Raw genomic sequence first — 15,206 nt, 5'->3', positions numbered from 1 at the left:
TTAACGATTTTTGCAGAGAGCAGTCAGATGCTATGGAAGTTTTACTGAATTAAATTGAAGAAACTAATTTTGCTCTTAGTATTTTATTTCAGTGTGCAACTTGATTTTTAAGAAGCACTTTGTATGGTGTGGCTATTTGCATTTGCTTTATAAGCATAACATAAAGGTTTCCCTGGAGTCATGGATAAATTGCCTTCTACGTCCCCATCCTAATTAACACCATGTATGTTGCCTAACTCCTTATAATTCACCCCCGTGCACGGTATATTGAACATGATTGGAAAAATAATTTGAAGCAATGAGAAAAAAACACCTTTTGTCATATATAGGATACAGCCAAGTACACTCCCAATCAAATTAGATTAAAAAGGAAAGGACAGTGGCACTGAGACATCCAGCATTGAAAATAGACACCGAAGGCTTAATTAAAATGTGTGGCTGTGTTTTTAAAGGAGACTGCTGCAAAGAGCAGCCACAAAACCCTTCTTGCTGAACAGCATGGGGACCTGGCCCTGTCTCTGTGACCAGGTTGGGGCTGCCACAGTCCTGGGGAGAGTTCCCAACCCTACAGCGCGTTCTGCAGCCCTGATAACTGCAGGACTGGGGTCTGCCATGGGGACACAACCTGATGAGCCGCTGCAGCTGAGTGAGTCCACGTCTTGCCTCACAGCAGAGGGGGGCAAGTCTTTAAATGCTTCTAACTAGATTGTAAGTGCTGTCTGAGCAGGATGTGGGGGTTTCTCATTCTTTTTCCTTTTTTTTTTCTCCTTTTTCCCCGTGGAGCCTGGAGGACTAACGCGATTTGGAGAGAGAGCAAGTGTCAGCGGGCTCAGTTCTCTAGCACACTAGCAGCGGGACCAAACTCCGACTGGAGAGGTTAACCCCTTACCCCTGCATGTTCACACAAGTTAATCAGATTGTGTGTGTGTGATCCAGGACATTGCTGCAGGCATGAGACTGGATTCTGCACCCTGCATCAGTTACACATGGAGGCAGGCGAAGAACTGAAGCAGCTCACAGTCACTCAGCAGCAGCACTTGTCACATCAGCCAAAGCAGCTCCTTTATCTGGGATCTGCCCCATCCCTGCGGGTGTCCAAGGCCAGGTTGGATGGGGCCCTGGCAGCCTGAGCCTGATGTAGTGGTTGGCAACCCTACCTGTGGCAGGGGGATTGGACCTAGATGATCTTTGAGGTCCCTTCCAACCCAAACCAGTCTGTGATTCTATGATCCACCACCCTTGTGCTCCTTTCAAGCAACACGGGCACCAACACTCCATCTTCCCCACAGGGGTCAGCAAGTGTGGGACTCCATGAGCCTTCAGACTCTTCCCACTGCTGGGCTCTTCACTGCAGGGATTGTCACCGGGGTCTTTTAAAGTCCTGTTGCACTTATGAGAGGAAGAAAAGGGAAAAATGTAAATAAACGGTCATTGTTTCTACCCTTGCACTTAAAAAATAAATATTGCCTTTTTGGTGCTTCAGAGAAGAGTTGGTGTCATTTCCTGAAGGAGGAGGAGGGGGCAAGAGGGCTGAGAAGAAAGGCAAGTGGGAAAACAAATGCTTTTGATTTAAAATAAAATAAATAAATGTATGTGTTTATATTGTCCAGGAAAGAAAAGAAAGAAAGAAAGAAAACTGTCCACCCTTTTCAGAAACCACTGATTTTCCATTGTAAAGAAAGAATTAAAAAAAACAAACAGAAGTTCCTTGCTTGCTCTTTGATTTGGGTAAGTAAATGCAATACAGTTTTTCCTCCCTGTGTTGTCTGGTAACAGCCAGCCCTCTGTCCTTTTGCAGGTGTCCAGGGAACAGGGTTCACCCTGAGTTTCCTCCAGCCCAGAGTGGGGAGCAGTACTCAACCTTTTTGCCCCAAGTGAGAGCTGGGGGCTCCGAGTAATGTCCCAGCATCACCCATATATGTGTCTTTATGCTCATCCTTCCACTGACACAGAAGCAAGGTCTGGTGCATGTCCCCATCCTGCTGACCTCAGCTCAGCTCTGACTTGCGTCAGCTGCTGGCTTGGCCCTACCTGGGGAAGGGGATGCTCCCACACACAGAAATGGGTGGGATTGCTCCACACTGATCCTCATGTACCAGAGACCGGAAGAGAACACAAGAGTCTGTTAGGCTTCTAATTTCCCTTGGAGAGGAGTCTGTGTCTAATATAGGCTAAGGGAAGAAGACAGTATCAACTAATTGGTTACAGCTTCACAAAACAGTGCAAAGAATACATTGGTGGCATAGCCATGGTGGTGAAAGGGACGAAACTAAAGCATTTGAAAATATTTTGTACCAGAAATGACTAACTTTGCTTCAGCCAAAGGCAGCTGAAAGAGATGTGCCTACCTGAGCAAAGCCTGCCAAAATGAGTGAGATGGATCACCCCTGTACGAACAGAAGCAATCCTCTCTGCAGCCCTGCATATTTTGCATGTAGGGTTTAGCGTGACTTGAGAGCAGACTTAAAGTACTTCTGCCTTCCCATGAATTATGATTTTTCTTCTTTCTTCTTCTTTTTTTTTTTTTTTTCCATCAGGAGGAAGAAAATCTGCCCTGAGCATCCATTGTTCCTGCGTGGGTGATGAAGCGTTCGTTATGGGAGGTTTGGTCACTCTGCCACTCACTTGCAAGGTGCTGGGAGGCTGCTCTGCATTCAGCAATGCTGCAGGTACTTGAAATGCCAAAAAAGTCAGGCATGAGATGTTTATTAATTGGGAAATGCATATCTTTTATGCAGAAATGGAGCGGAGAGAGGAATTGATTCAGGGCGCTGAAACACAAGCTGGAGCTTATTCGCTTTTCATGGAGGGAAAGGATAGTCACAAACCAAATTCCGCCCTGCATTAACCAAATTGCCAATTGCTAGATACATTTCTCGTTAAATCAAATCGTTCCTGCTCTAAACTGCAGCTGTCAGTTCTTGAATTGAATATATTGACTATGAAACCTATCACCGGGGAAATCACATCCATATTCTATTCCAAACATACGGTGGTTGTTTACCAATCTCTGAACTCATAAATAAGGTACAAAAGAATAGTACAATTTGGAATTACATAAAATGCACCAAAAACTCCTCTAGTAAATTGAGATTTGCTTTCCTGGTCGCTGCATATGGAGCTTTGTGCCTGCAAAGGAGCTTTTCCTTCCAACTTCTCTTTTAGGATACATGATCATGTAGCATGGCTCTAACACTGTGTAAATAAGCTTTGCTCATCAATGTAGTACTAATGGGCTGATGAGCAGAGCTTGCTGGAAATGCAGATTAGATTATGTAAGGAAGAATACGTATTATTATGAAATGCAGCAAAGTTACATTTCAGATTTCCCACAGATTGGGAGTGGGAAGTAAATGAGTGGAATCGGTCAGTGTGAAAATTAGACAACTTTAGATTTTCATCTTTTGAAGATTTTTTTGACACCTATGCAGTCTGTGTCTGCATTTACTATATTCTGACAGTACCCCACAGCGCTGGTTTCCTGACTTTCTAGATCAGGTATGCATCTTAGCTGCATGTCTGGATTTTCCTTCCATGGAAGCAACCACCTGGTAAGCATGGTGTGCAAGCCCAGGTTTCTCTTCAGGACAGCTTGGAGTTGGGTGTTCACACTGAGAAGTGTTCCTGTATGGCTCACCCTATAAATACTTTAGATTCCTTGGATTCCCCTGGAGCTTTGGGGGTAGTTCGGGGACTTCCAGTGAACCAAAAGAGGACACCGGTTTTCCTCTCCTTTTTCAAGGGCTTGAACCCTGACAAAGTCCTGACAAGGACTTTGATGACTCAGAGCTTTCTCTTTAAAATATTTTAACTTGAGAAAATCTCTGAAGAATTTAGGAAATGAATTCTTTTTTAATATACTGAGGTACTCCAACAATGTTTCAGTTGTTGCAGGGCATTGAGGAGTGTGAAGAATGGTGTGGGTTGGAAGAGATCTCAAAGATCATCCAGTCCCAACCCCCTGCTGTGGGCTGGCTGCCCTCCACCAGCTCAGACTGCCCAGGGTCCCATCCAGCCTGGCCTTGGGCACCTCCAGGGATGGAGCACCCACAGCTCTCTGGGCAGCAGTGCCAGGGCCTCACCACCAGTGAAAGTTTTCCCCCTGACATCTAATCTAAATCTCCCCTCTTTTAGTTTAAAGCCATTTTCCCACGTCCTGTCACAATCTACCCATGTAAAAAGTTGATTTTCCTCCTGTTTATAATCTCCCTTTAAATACTGAAAGGCCACAGTGGGGTCTCTTCTGAGCCTTCTCCAGCCATCCTGCTTCCTAGCACCCTGAGCTTCACTGGGAAACCTCCGCTTTTTGAAAATAACTTTTTGAAGCTCCTCTCTTTGTCTCTGGAAGGGTTAAAAACCAAAAGCCTGCATTCAGATAACCAGGAGAGTGGTTCCAAATATTTTGTCTCGAGCCCCTTTCTGGTAAGGATCCACAGACAGCTTTTGAGCTGTGCACGCTCAGCACGAAGCAGCGCTGCGGTCACAGTCAGGAGCTGGGCTCAAGCACACTGTCAGGCTGGGGGCTCAGCAGAGTGGGGCTTAATTCCTGGAGCTGACACGGCTTTCCTGTGTGATTTTTGGCCAGTCACCAAATCTCGCTGGGCCTCATTCCCTGTCTGCAAAATCACACCTCTCCGACCTGCTGCCCCTCAGGGGAGTGAGGAGAGGCCGCCTTTGAGCATGTGTGTGCAAGCGGGGGGCTTGCCTCACGGACAGGGCCCCCAGACAAGCTCACAACCTCAATCATGAGATAAAGCAGGGAGATTATCCTAAACGGTCTGGCAGATGTTGGAGAGACTCCAGGCCTGGCGCAGTCGCGAGGTGCCGTGCAAACCGCTTGTGCAACGCTGAGGAGCCGTGCTGTCCTTTTGCAGCTCGCTCCGGTGAACAATCCGTGATTTATTTATTGTGCAGCAGTTTCTTGTGTCACCTTTTTCTCCATGTAATGAAAACAGTGAGAAAGTGAGTCATTTGGAGGAACGCCGCCTGCAGCACTCAGTTCTCACCCTGCTTCCAGGGGAGGGGAGAGCCCTGCAGGTGGGCTTTTGAAGGGAGGGAGAGCAAGAAAAGCAGCTTGCTTCTCCCCGAGGATTTTCGTCTGACCTTGGAAAAGTGCATAGCCTTGTTAGGATTTAGGCCACGAACTGAGAATAGAGGCCTGGCCTTGCACGGAGGGTGTTTTTTATAGGATGACACTATAAGAGTTGTGAGACTGTTGGCTTCTGTGCTAATGGGGTCTTTCCAGGAGCCTTGGGCAGGGAGGGTGATGAAAGCGCAGATGCAATAACTGGCTCTAAATATGTAAAAGGTGGATGCACAGACAGAGAGAGAGCATGCCATTCCCATGGGTAGGGGATAGGAAAAGAAGGACTGTCCTGAAATTACAGCAAGGAAAGACATAGGTTAATTGTTAGGAAAAATCTTCTGGAAGTGAAGTGCTAAATGCTGGAATGGATTGTCTGGGGAGAGGGAGGAGTCCTCAGCCTTGGGATTTTAACCCTGGTTAGAAGCACATCTGCTCGGGGTGTTCAGGTGGGGCTGCTTCAGGCTGCTTTTTTTTTTCTGGCTGAATGCAGAGAGGAGCTGACTGCATTCTCTGAACAGGCTGGCTTTTAGCAGGTCCCTCTATGACTAATAGTTTCAGCATATCTGAGTGCAAAGAAGACAAATATTTAACTTGCCTAATTATTTGCTTCATTCAGACTGTCCTAGTGTTCTTTGATATTTTTCCTTCTCCCAGTGGCACAGGTAAGTAAGCTCAGTGCTTTCCTTTGTGTAAAATTTACCTCTCTGTTCATCAAACCCCTCCTTTCATGCTGCCATCATTTCTTGCTGCCTTCTGGTTGATCTCAATTTGTGGGACTACCTCCACTCTGCAGGCATCATATATCTATTTCTGGCTCCATACATTTGCTAATTTGCATTTGGTAACGATTGACCTTTGGTCTCCTCCTCCTGCTGGTTCATTGAAGTGTTCAGGCTTTCTGGCTGCCCGGAGTTAGGAAGGAGCATCAGCAGGGCTGAAGCCTTCCTGGAGTGTTAATCTTAGAAATGGGAGAGCGGATGAAACTCAAGGGTGCATAAAGTCTGGTATAGGAAGAACTTGGTGTACAACCTCCAGAGTGTTTCACTATTTCACAAGTCAGTGATAGTGACATTTCTATCTGAACAAGGGGACAGAGGAAGGTATCTTTCAGGAAGAGAGGAGAAAAGCATCTCCTTCAGCTCAAGGAGAATGATAGAATCATAGAATGGTTTGGGTTGGAAGGGACCTTTAAGATGATCTAGTTCAACCCCCCTGCTATAGGCAGGGACACCTCCCTCTAGTCCAGGTTGCTCACAGCTCCATCCAGCCTGGTCTTGAATGCTTCCAGGGAGGGGGCATCCACAGCCTCACTGTGCAACCTGTTCCAGTGTCTCACTGCCCTCACAGTAAAGAATTTCTTCCTAATATCCAGTCTAAATCTACCCTCTTCCAGTTTGAAGCCGTTTCCCCTTGTCCTGGTGCTACATACCCTTATAGAAAGTCCCTCCCCAAGTAGATGATGTGAGGGATGGTGGGTGCCCTCCACAACAGCCACAGATGGAGCTGATGGGTGAGAAAATGCCTCGACAGTGACAAGGACAAAAAGTTGTGAGCTGGGCCATGCAAACAGTCTCTACATCAGCATGTGGGGGTTTACAGCCATCAGAGCTGTGAGCTTCCAAAGAAATGAATCAGGTTGAATATTAGGAAAAAACTTCTTATCAAAAAGAGTGGTTGGGCGCTGGCACAGGCTGCCCAGGGAGTGGTGGAGTCACCATCCCTGGAGGTGTTCAAGAACTGTGGAGATGTGGCACTGAGGGACACGGTGAGTGGGCATGGTGGGGGTATGTTGATGGTTGGACTAGATGATCTTATTGGTCTTTTCCAACCTTAATGATTCTATGATTTTAATGAGAGGGAGAGAATCTCGGAGTAGTTTTAAGAAGGAGCTTGACAGATTTTCAATAGTCTCCTGAGTCCTTCCAGTCCTACATTTCTAAAAAGATGCTGGAGAAAAAGAAGAGCTAGAGGTGGCATTGCAGAAACACGAAGACAGCTCTCTTTGAGAAGAGACAGCAAAAAATTAGAAACGTGTGAAGGAAGAAGTGGAAGTCGATGAGATAAAAGTTAAAAAAAAAAAAAGAGCAAAAAACTCCAAAAAGCACACCCACCCTCTATCAAACGGTGCAGGGAATGGAAATCAGGCTTTGCAACACCCCATCCTCGTCAGATAGGGACTTCCAGTAACACTGAAAGGCAAATCTATCCCTTGTCGATGCAGCGCACAAGGAGCCTATGGGAAGCGGCTGCCATTAGGCATCGCTGAGCCAGGGCATCTAGCAGGAAGGACTAGAGCTGGAGAGGGCTAGTGAGAGCATCTGTGGCTAAGTACGGATGGATAAAAATGAGTATTATAAATGTGCAGGCTTCCAGGCACAGAAAACCTCAAACTCCTTGGGGCTAAGAAACCTCCCTTACAAATAGGTTATTCCATAACTCTCCATGGCATTAGCTACTGTCAGAGACAGGATACCGGACTAGATGGGCCCCTGGCAATTCCTCTGGAGAAACTGTATTTCCAGAATAAAGATCCTAAAAAAATCCCCGTAACAAAGAAGAAATTATTGAGTTGTTTATTAAATAAATTCATTTGAATAGGGAGAACAGCAGATCCTTTGTTCCCCCCCTCAGTTTGAACTGTGGGGCTCGGAAGGGAAAATGAAACCACTGCTCCAGGGAGCAGAATAGGGTCCTCAGAGCTTGCTTCTTGCAGAATAAAAGGCCTATATTTAGAGGATTCCAAGTATTTGAGATATACTGAGCTGGTGGCTGTTTTGGGCAAATTTCCAAACCCATCTGATTTTCCACAAAAGTGAAACATTTCAGTAACTTAAGAAGTTGCAAAAAGAGCCGAAAATGGTGTTTTGCTGTCTTTACAACCCAATCTGCCATATTTAATACAGGTTTGAGAGAATACGTATGATAGAATTTGATGCAATTGATATTAAACTGCATCTGATTTTAGAATGGGTGTATTTTCGTGCATGTGTTCACAAACGCATAGGCACAAACACACTCTGAATATGCATGTATAGATATACACCGGAGAAGGTATCCAGGCTTTTCTCAAGTTCATTGCTTGCTTAATTACTCATTCACTCGTTGTCTTGTGACATCTGTCTGTCTATCTAGCCATCTATCTGTCTATCTATCATGGGTCGGCATGGGTGTATTACAGTATAAGATAGTCTCTAGATTTGTGCTGAATGTAGTGCCTTTGGTTTAATAGCTTGAATAACTCTGTTTTAAAGGAGAAATACAGATGCAAGAGACTCTGATAAAGGATGGCAATTGCAGTGCTTCAATGAATCACTGTAACAGGTACAGAGTCCTCTAGTCAATAGTTTGCAGATACCTTAGGCTGATACGACAACCATGCCAGGTACAAATTGCATCTTACTTTAAGAGAAGTAAGTGGTTTTTATAGCTACCTTTGGAGAATCACGGTGGAAATAACAGCAATTTCTGTTGTGAGCCTTCCATCACCCCATGCAGATCTCGCTTCCTTCCCTCCTTTTTTGATTGATCATACATTTTGCATAGACCATTTGGGTTTGTGATTCCTATGCTTGTTCTCTATCTCAGAGTAAATCTCCTCACAGAGGAAAATTATAGTGTGTCTTTGATTTCTGCATCAGTTTTGTGTGACCCAAAGGCACTTGTCCTAGCTCTTCAGCTCTTTTTAGTGCTGCCTTTATTATGGCGTGATCTTCCAAGTGAGAGCTGAAGATAGTTTCACACTTCAGATTTGCCTCTGTGCCTTGAGTTTTGTAATAACTGGCCGCAAGTAAAGGCTTCAAATCAGCAGTGGAAAACTTCAAACACTGAAACTTAAGTGGAGTTTAGGTGGCATGAATCTGAACCGCAGTGTTCTCCATCTGCAGTATATGTACCGTAGACATTGCGTCGTATTAATAAGGTTGTATAGGTTTAAAATTAGAAAAAGGGAATCCAAGTGGACCCAAAGTCAGAAACATGTAAGTGGAGCTCAAAATGCACTGAAACGCTTAAAGTAAAAATTGTTGGTTTGCTTGGTGGTCTCTCTCTCTGGTCATGCTGGTGTTTTCCTGATTGCACAGTTCTGTCCTGGTGTAGTATCAGCCACCTCACCCGCACGCATGTTGGTGCATGCAGAGGCTGTCTTTGCAGCAGACTTGCTGTTAGATGTGGGCAGAGAGACATAAGGATAAGTCAGACAGACTGTCATCAGATGCAATGTCACAAATGCCTGAAAGTCACTCACCCCCAGGTGGCAGGACGTGCCATCAGTCCCTGCCTCATCTGCCTGCTCACAGCCTTGCATGGACGGTGTGTTTCTGCAGAGCTACCTCTAACACTCATCCACTCTGGGAGCTGCTTAGAGAAGTGCCAGCTCGTCAGACTCAAGGAAACTCAGAAAATCCCATGATGCTCACAAACCCAGGGCACCACAAAGCTAAAAGAGGGAGAGTGGTAACACATTTGAGAGATGTGAATTTCTCCTGTGTGACCCATGAGCACCACACCATCAAGGAACTACTTCTAAGGGGCTGTGAAAAAGAGACACTCAGGAAAGGAAATCCATTAACAGTAGTATGTATGTCATGGAGTTATTTTTGTTAATGCACATGTGACAAAGATACTACCCTCTCCTTAGTTAGGAACTACTATGGGGTCACCACTAGCTAAATATTATCCTTATTTTATCATCTTCCAGGATATATAGGTTGACTTTTCCAAAGTATTCATTACTTTTGGTGCTGTGAAAAAATCTAGCATAGGAAATGAAGAAATGATGTTTTTTTTCTCCAAGCATTACCAAAATGATTTGTTTCAATCTATTTTTAAACATTTTGGTAGTGTTTTTTCAATATCATATGAATAGAAAACCTGACAAATTGCCACAAACAGCAGCTTAGGTTAAACTTGTATTGCCGAGTGATTTGAGCAAATACGTACATGGCAGCTCTCTTTTAGACACATTGGAGATTAAGACATGACCTCCAATGTGGTTCAGTGGCAACCAGTTCCACAGACTCGGAGTGTTTAAGCTAAGCAATTACCTGTACATTAACTTCTAATGAAAGGAGATAGATAGAAGTCAGGATAACTCCACCTCCTGGAAATCACTTCTTTGTGAATTCTTCGCCCTATTCATCCTTGTCAAGGTTTGTTCCATTGACTGTGTTCTTCTGAAGTTTGGCCTTTTAGACTCAGGAGAGACCCCCCTGATAGATCCATCTACAACATGTAATGCTTTTGCAGCCTTTCGTGCTGCTTAGGAAGGAATACATTCTGATTCTAATACTTCACAACCTTTTAAACGATGTGACCATTTATTTAAAGGCCTGGCTCTTTCCTCTGAAGCCAGTCTGTGAAAATGGTGATTTTGCATGGTCTGCTTGCCAGTGAATCATATCTGAAACAAATCTCACTGTCCAGTGCTATGCTCAGGCCTAAAATGGCAACTTCCAGAAAGCACTCTGGGTGCTGCTCTCATCCAGCAGCTGCTTTGCAGTGGTTTCTCACAGAAAGGAGGTGTCAGCACTGACCTTGCACTGATGAAATCCTTGGCTGATCCCGACAAGGTTCACCTCCCTCAGTATTAGTGTTGAAGCTGACATCCTCTGGACTCCACAGAGCATGACTGGGAACAGCACGACCTGCAGAGCCCAGCAGAAGGAGACGTGTCTAAATAAATACCCTTTTTCTCGTGTGCAAAGGGAGAATTGATACCCTGGTCAAAAAGCCAAGTGCTGCCACAGCACTTCTTGGTTGTAGGCATGTGTTTATTGGCTTTAATAAGGTGTTGGAGAGAATGCCTATCCAGACTTGCGGAACAGATATTAAAACGTCCCTTAAAATGATTCGTTATGTATGGTCAGTGTGGCGTGAAGAGTCCAGGGTCTTAAATAATAGGTGGAAGCAAAGATACGAAATGCCTTGCTTTGAAGGTTTGTATCACACCTGATGAATTCACTTCCTGAAAAGGAGGGTGTAATCACTGGGCAGATCTGAAAGATCCTGATGAGGCTCTCTAGGCTGCATCCTTACAGGAGGTGAGCTGTTCCGGAGGGGTACATCCAACCCTTTGATTTGACGAGTGCTCAAAACTTTGCCTGTGTACATCTCAGATCTCCAAAGAAAACTATTGGATCTGATTGATGAATGAGTCTACACAGCACATACCTAGCCTGAACCTGACCAGAGTGAGCTTGGCACCAGCTTCACGTGGCTTGCTCCTGCCTCACTGCAGGAATAGCCTTCCTGTGACAAAGTGAGAACCCTTGTGACTGCAACATGAGACCTTGTGCTTGAACTCACTCAGTGAAAAAGGGAAGGAGTGACGGAAAACATCACCTGTGCTGCTCTTGTAGAAGTGTATTTGATGGAGCCATCAGTATAGAGCTGCTACAAAGATTTACTGGAAACAGCAAGTGTGGAAAATATTTTCTATTGACAGAACAGCTAAGCTAACTTTACAGTTGAGATCTTACCTCTCACATTTTCTGACTGCTGGGATTTAAGCCCTAATCCTTTTCATTTTTTTTATTCCCAGTACCTCGTGGCTCGAGGTGTGCTTGATGAACAAAGTTGAACTGGAATCTTTGAGCAGGAATCCTTCCAAGCCCAAACACTGGAGAACTGAAGAGTGAAGCGGGATGTACATACCTGTGAGCTCCCAGGCTCCTTTGCCTGGCAGACACTGCAGCAAGATCCAGCATGGGTGAGATCTCTCCTAGCTGGCTGAAACTGATCTGTATCTGCACAGCTGCTGAAGGTCTAAACCCACTCTATACCTTTACACTCATACCCGCTTCAGCATGACTTCATGCCACCTAACTAACCCTACAGAAACAATAGGGTGGTTTCTTTTCAGATGGCTCAGGTCTGCAAGACAGCTGAGTGCAGGGAGGAGGCAGTGAAGTCTAGTTAAGGTAGCTGGTATCTCTCAGCACAAGTCCAGTGCTCTGCATCTTGGGACTAAGCGCTGCTGCTTGCTCCTGAGCCAACAGATCCTGACTGGCTTCACTAGCTAAAGAGCAGCATTTTGCTGCACAAGCCACCATGTCAGCTTTACAGTCATGGTAATTTCTCCGTGGCAGGCAGAGGAGCTAGCCCTCAGTGAGGCATGTGGTCATGTTATGCTTCGAACATAAGCTGATTTTGCTTTGGAAGTGAGATACCGCGTTTCTTGGCACCCACACACTGAGCATTCTCTCCTCTCACACACATGCAGACAGTATTCGGCTTTGAATCCTCTGTGTTGAGAATAGCGATAGTCCATTTTTTTCCCCCCAGATTTGTTCACCGTGGGTGATCAGCCATTTCCAGCTTCTTCAGAGACAAAACCTTTCTCTGCTTTAATCTTTGAGGGCTGTAGAAGTGACAATGCAATGAAAGATGGGAATGAAATTCTCTGCCAGCCTTCATGCAATTACTAAGCACTACATTCAGAAGCTTTACTTCGACAATATATGAATAAAGGCAGAAACAGCATTTCACTGCAGATTATCTATCCCACCTGGGTCAGGACAGGAGGTCGTGATGCACAATGCCAAAAAGAGCATGGCCTGACTTTGAGCCAGGCTGGAGTTTCAGAGTTGGCAGCTAAAATCTCATTTCGCCACAGGTGGGAGAACATTTCATGGGAAGAGAGGAGACCTGATGCACAATGAAAGTGGGTGTTCACCTCACAGCTGTGTGGCAGCCCTGCCCATGGCAGGGGATTGCAGCTCGATGATCTTTAAGGTCCCTTCCAACTTAAACCATTCCATGATTCTATGATTCCGGAGAGAATATTTGTTTGCATTGCCTGAGCAAGTAACATTTGCAGAATAGAGGCCTCTTTTACAGTGATGGACGAAGGCTAGCAAGGTGACTGCTTCAGGAAGCTGCTGTTGCTGGACCATTTTGCAGTTATGGACTGATTTGTGCTGGTATTTGACTGAGAAGACGGGAGAATGGTGGAAAGCAGGGACACAACTTTGATGCTTATGCTGGAATGAAGAGATCCTTGTGTCGTATCCATCATAGCGTATGTACAATAGTGGTGGCCATTCTTATTCAGCTCTATATGAACAATTCTCTGCTGGCTAATTCACCAGCTGTGGGCTAACTGGCAGCTTCTGGGGCTTACATGAACAATGGTGCATAGTGTGCGTATTCCATAGGATAAAAAAAAAAATAATCCTGCTTTGTCTCAGGCACAACTAGTGATTTGACTTTGTTTTTTCCACATCATAGTGCTATACAGTATCTGAACACCATTCTAAAAGCTGAAACTCTGTTCTCTACAAGAAGCTTGTGGAGGTGTCCCTGCCTATAGCAGAGGGTTGGAACTAGATGGTCTTAAAGGTTCCTTCCAACCCAAACCATTCTATGATTCTGTGATTCTAAGCTAAATGCTTAAAGGCATCCCCTGGCCAGCCATCATCCTGAATCAATATTGGAAGACAGAAGTAATTCATTGAAATATTGTTCATGAATTAGAGTGTGGCCTGGACCACAACAGCGTGGTCTCTGAAAGCACGCGTTTATTTCTGTTTGGTTACTGAAGGATATGTGAAAAGGCTAGAGACAAGCTTAGAAGGTGGTTCAAGAGGAAAGCTGCTTGCTGGTGTAAACGCATTAATTATTGAGACAAATTTAGCTGGTTGGAGCACTGCATAAATCAGCACACGGTCTGAAACTTTTATGGAAATAATTGCATGTGCCTTTGCAGATGTCTAATTTCTAAGAGCCAGAGCTTTGGAGCTAGCAAACACAAAGGCAGACATAAGAGGACCCGGCTGCTTTCAGGTTCCTGCTCAGGCAGACAGCCGAAAGAGATTTAATTTCTCCTGCAAAAAGTGAAACTAACTGAGTGTCAGTGTTGAAATTCCATACGCTTCCCATTTGTTACTCTCATGTGAAGATGTATTGTAGATATTCATAGAACCAGAACAGACAAGTTTACACTAACTCAGGCTACATGACGAGCTTGCCAAAAACTTGAAATCGTTGTGGGATATCTGATAACACATTATTAGCACTGCAAAGTGGCTGAATATCCCATGATCTTTCCTTCCTCACCTTTGTCAGAATCTAAGGAGAGCACTCCTGTTCCAGGAAGTTTTCAGAAGCTGCTTCACAGTGTTGTAGATGAAATCTACCATTTTTTTAAAACTTTTTTTTTTTTTTTTGTGATGGACTTCCTTGAAGAATAATTGGCAGTGGTAGCAAAGTGACGGTTGATATATGGTCTGACTCTGAAATGGAAGGTGTAGCAATATGCCCAACAGGAAAAGCCCATCCTTTTTTACTGGTGTGAAGATGACATCAGGTAATGCTGTATGTGTGCTTCCCCCCACACTGATGTAGGAAATCAAGCACAGGGATCAACTTACCATGACTGATTGCCATCCGATTTAAGGTTTCCTTTGCTGTCCAAATTCCTTAACCAATATTGCTTCAGCTGCACAGGGAAGAGAAACATGAACATTTGGGCTCAATTCAGCAAAGTACTTTAGCATTCATCTAACACCAAACACACAGGCAAACTGATTTTCAAGGGTCATGACCAAAAAGCCTCATGAATAGGAGAAGGATAGCTCTGTATTCATCTGAATAGCTATCTCCTTCATAGATAGTTTTTAAGTCAGACCCTTGCTGAAAGGTCCCTTATTGTGAGAATTCCTGAAATTTCTGCTAAAGAGATACCCACGTAACCCATGGGGGAATATACTCACCTGGCAGCGGACGTGGGTGAGGCTGCCTCAGCCAGTGGAGCTCTTTAGCAGAAGCAGGCAGCTAATGCTTTGGCTGAGGAAGTGCTCAATTACATCGAGATTTCCTGGGGAGGCCAGGGAGTCTGCCACTGGGGGTCTGTAAGGGTGACCTCCAGGAACAGTGCAGTCGAGCTGATCCTTGTGAGAGGCAGATGATGGAGCAGATGACTGCCAGAGGTCCCTTCCCAGGGATTTCATGGTCCCAACAGAGCTGTAGTAACATGAACAAAAGGTCAGACCTTTTACACCTCATTTGTGTGCCCTGTAATGGAAGAGTGATAGGTAACTGTTAAATCAGTTTTTATTGATAAAACATCAACTATCACTTAATATTTTAATCTGTAGGTATGGATTTCACCATAAGATGGAAA

General features: G+C 44.8%; 2 long non-coding RNA genes across 2 annotated transcripts; one reads left to right on the top strand and one right to left on the bottom strand.

The window, feature by feature from the left end:
* LOC110401581 lies at positions 1,602–13,834 on the top strand. The gene is made up of 3 exons (XR_002440441.1): positions 1,602–1,728; positions 2,538–2,669; positions 11,625–13,834. It is a non-coding gene; the product is annotated as an uncharacterized LOC110401581 (long non-coding RNA).
* LOC110401582 lies at positions 8,072–15,090 on the bottom strand. Its single transcript, XR_002440442.1, has 3 exons — positions 14,455–15,090; positions 10,618–10,728; positions 8,072–9,243 (listed from the first exon to the last, which is right to left on the bottom strand). It is a non-coding gene; the product is annotated as an uncharacterized LOC110401582 (long non-coding RNA).

The sequence above is a fragment of the Numida meleagris genome, chromosome 6 (genome assembly GCF_002078875.1).
Source record: "Numida meleagris isolate 19003 breed g44 Domestic line chromosome 6, NumMel1.0, whole genome shotgun sequence".
NCBI lineage: Eukaryota > Metazoa > Chordata > Aves > Galliformes > Numididae > Numida > Numida meleagris.
Note: the sequence above shows the minus strand (reverse complement) of the source record. Positions and strands in the feature narration are given on the sequence as shown.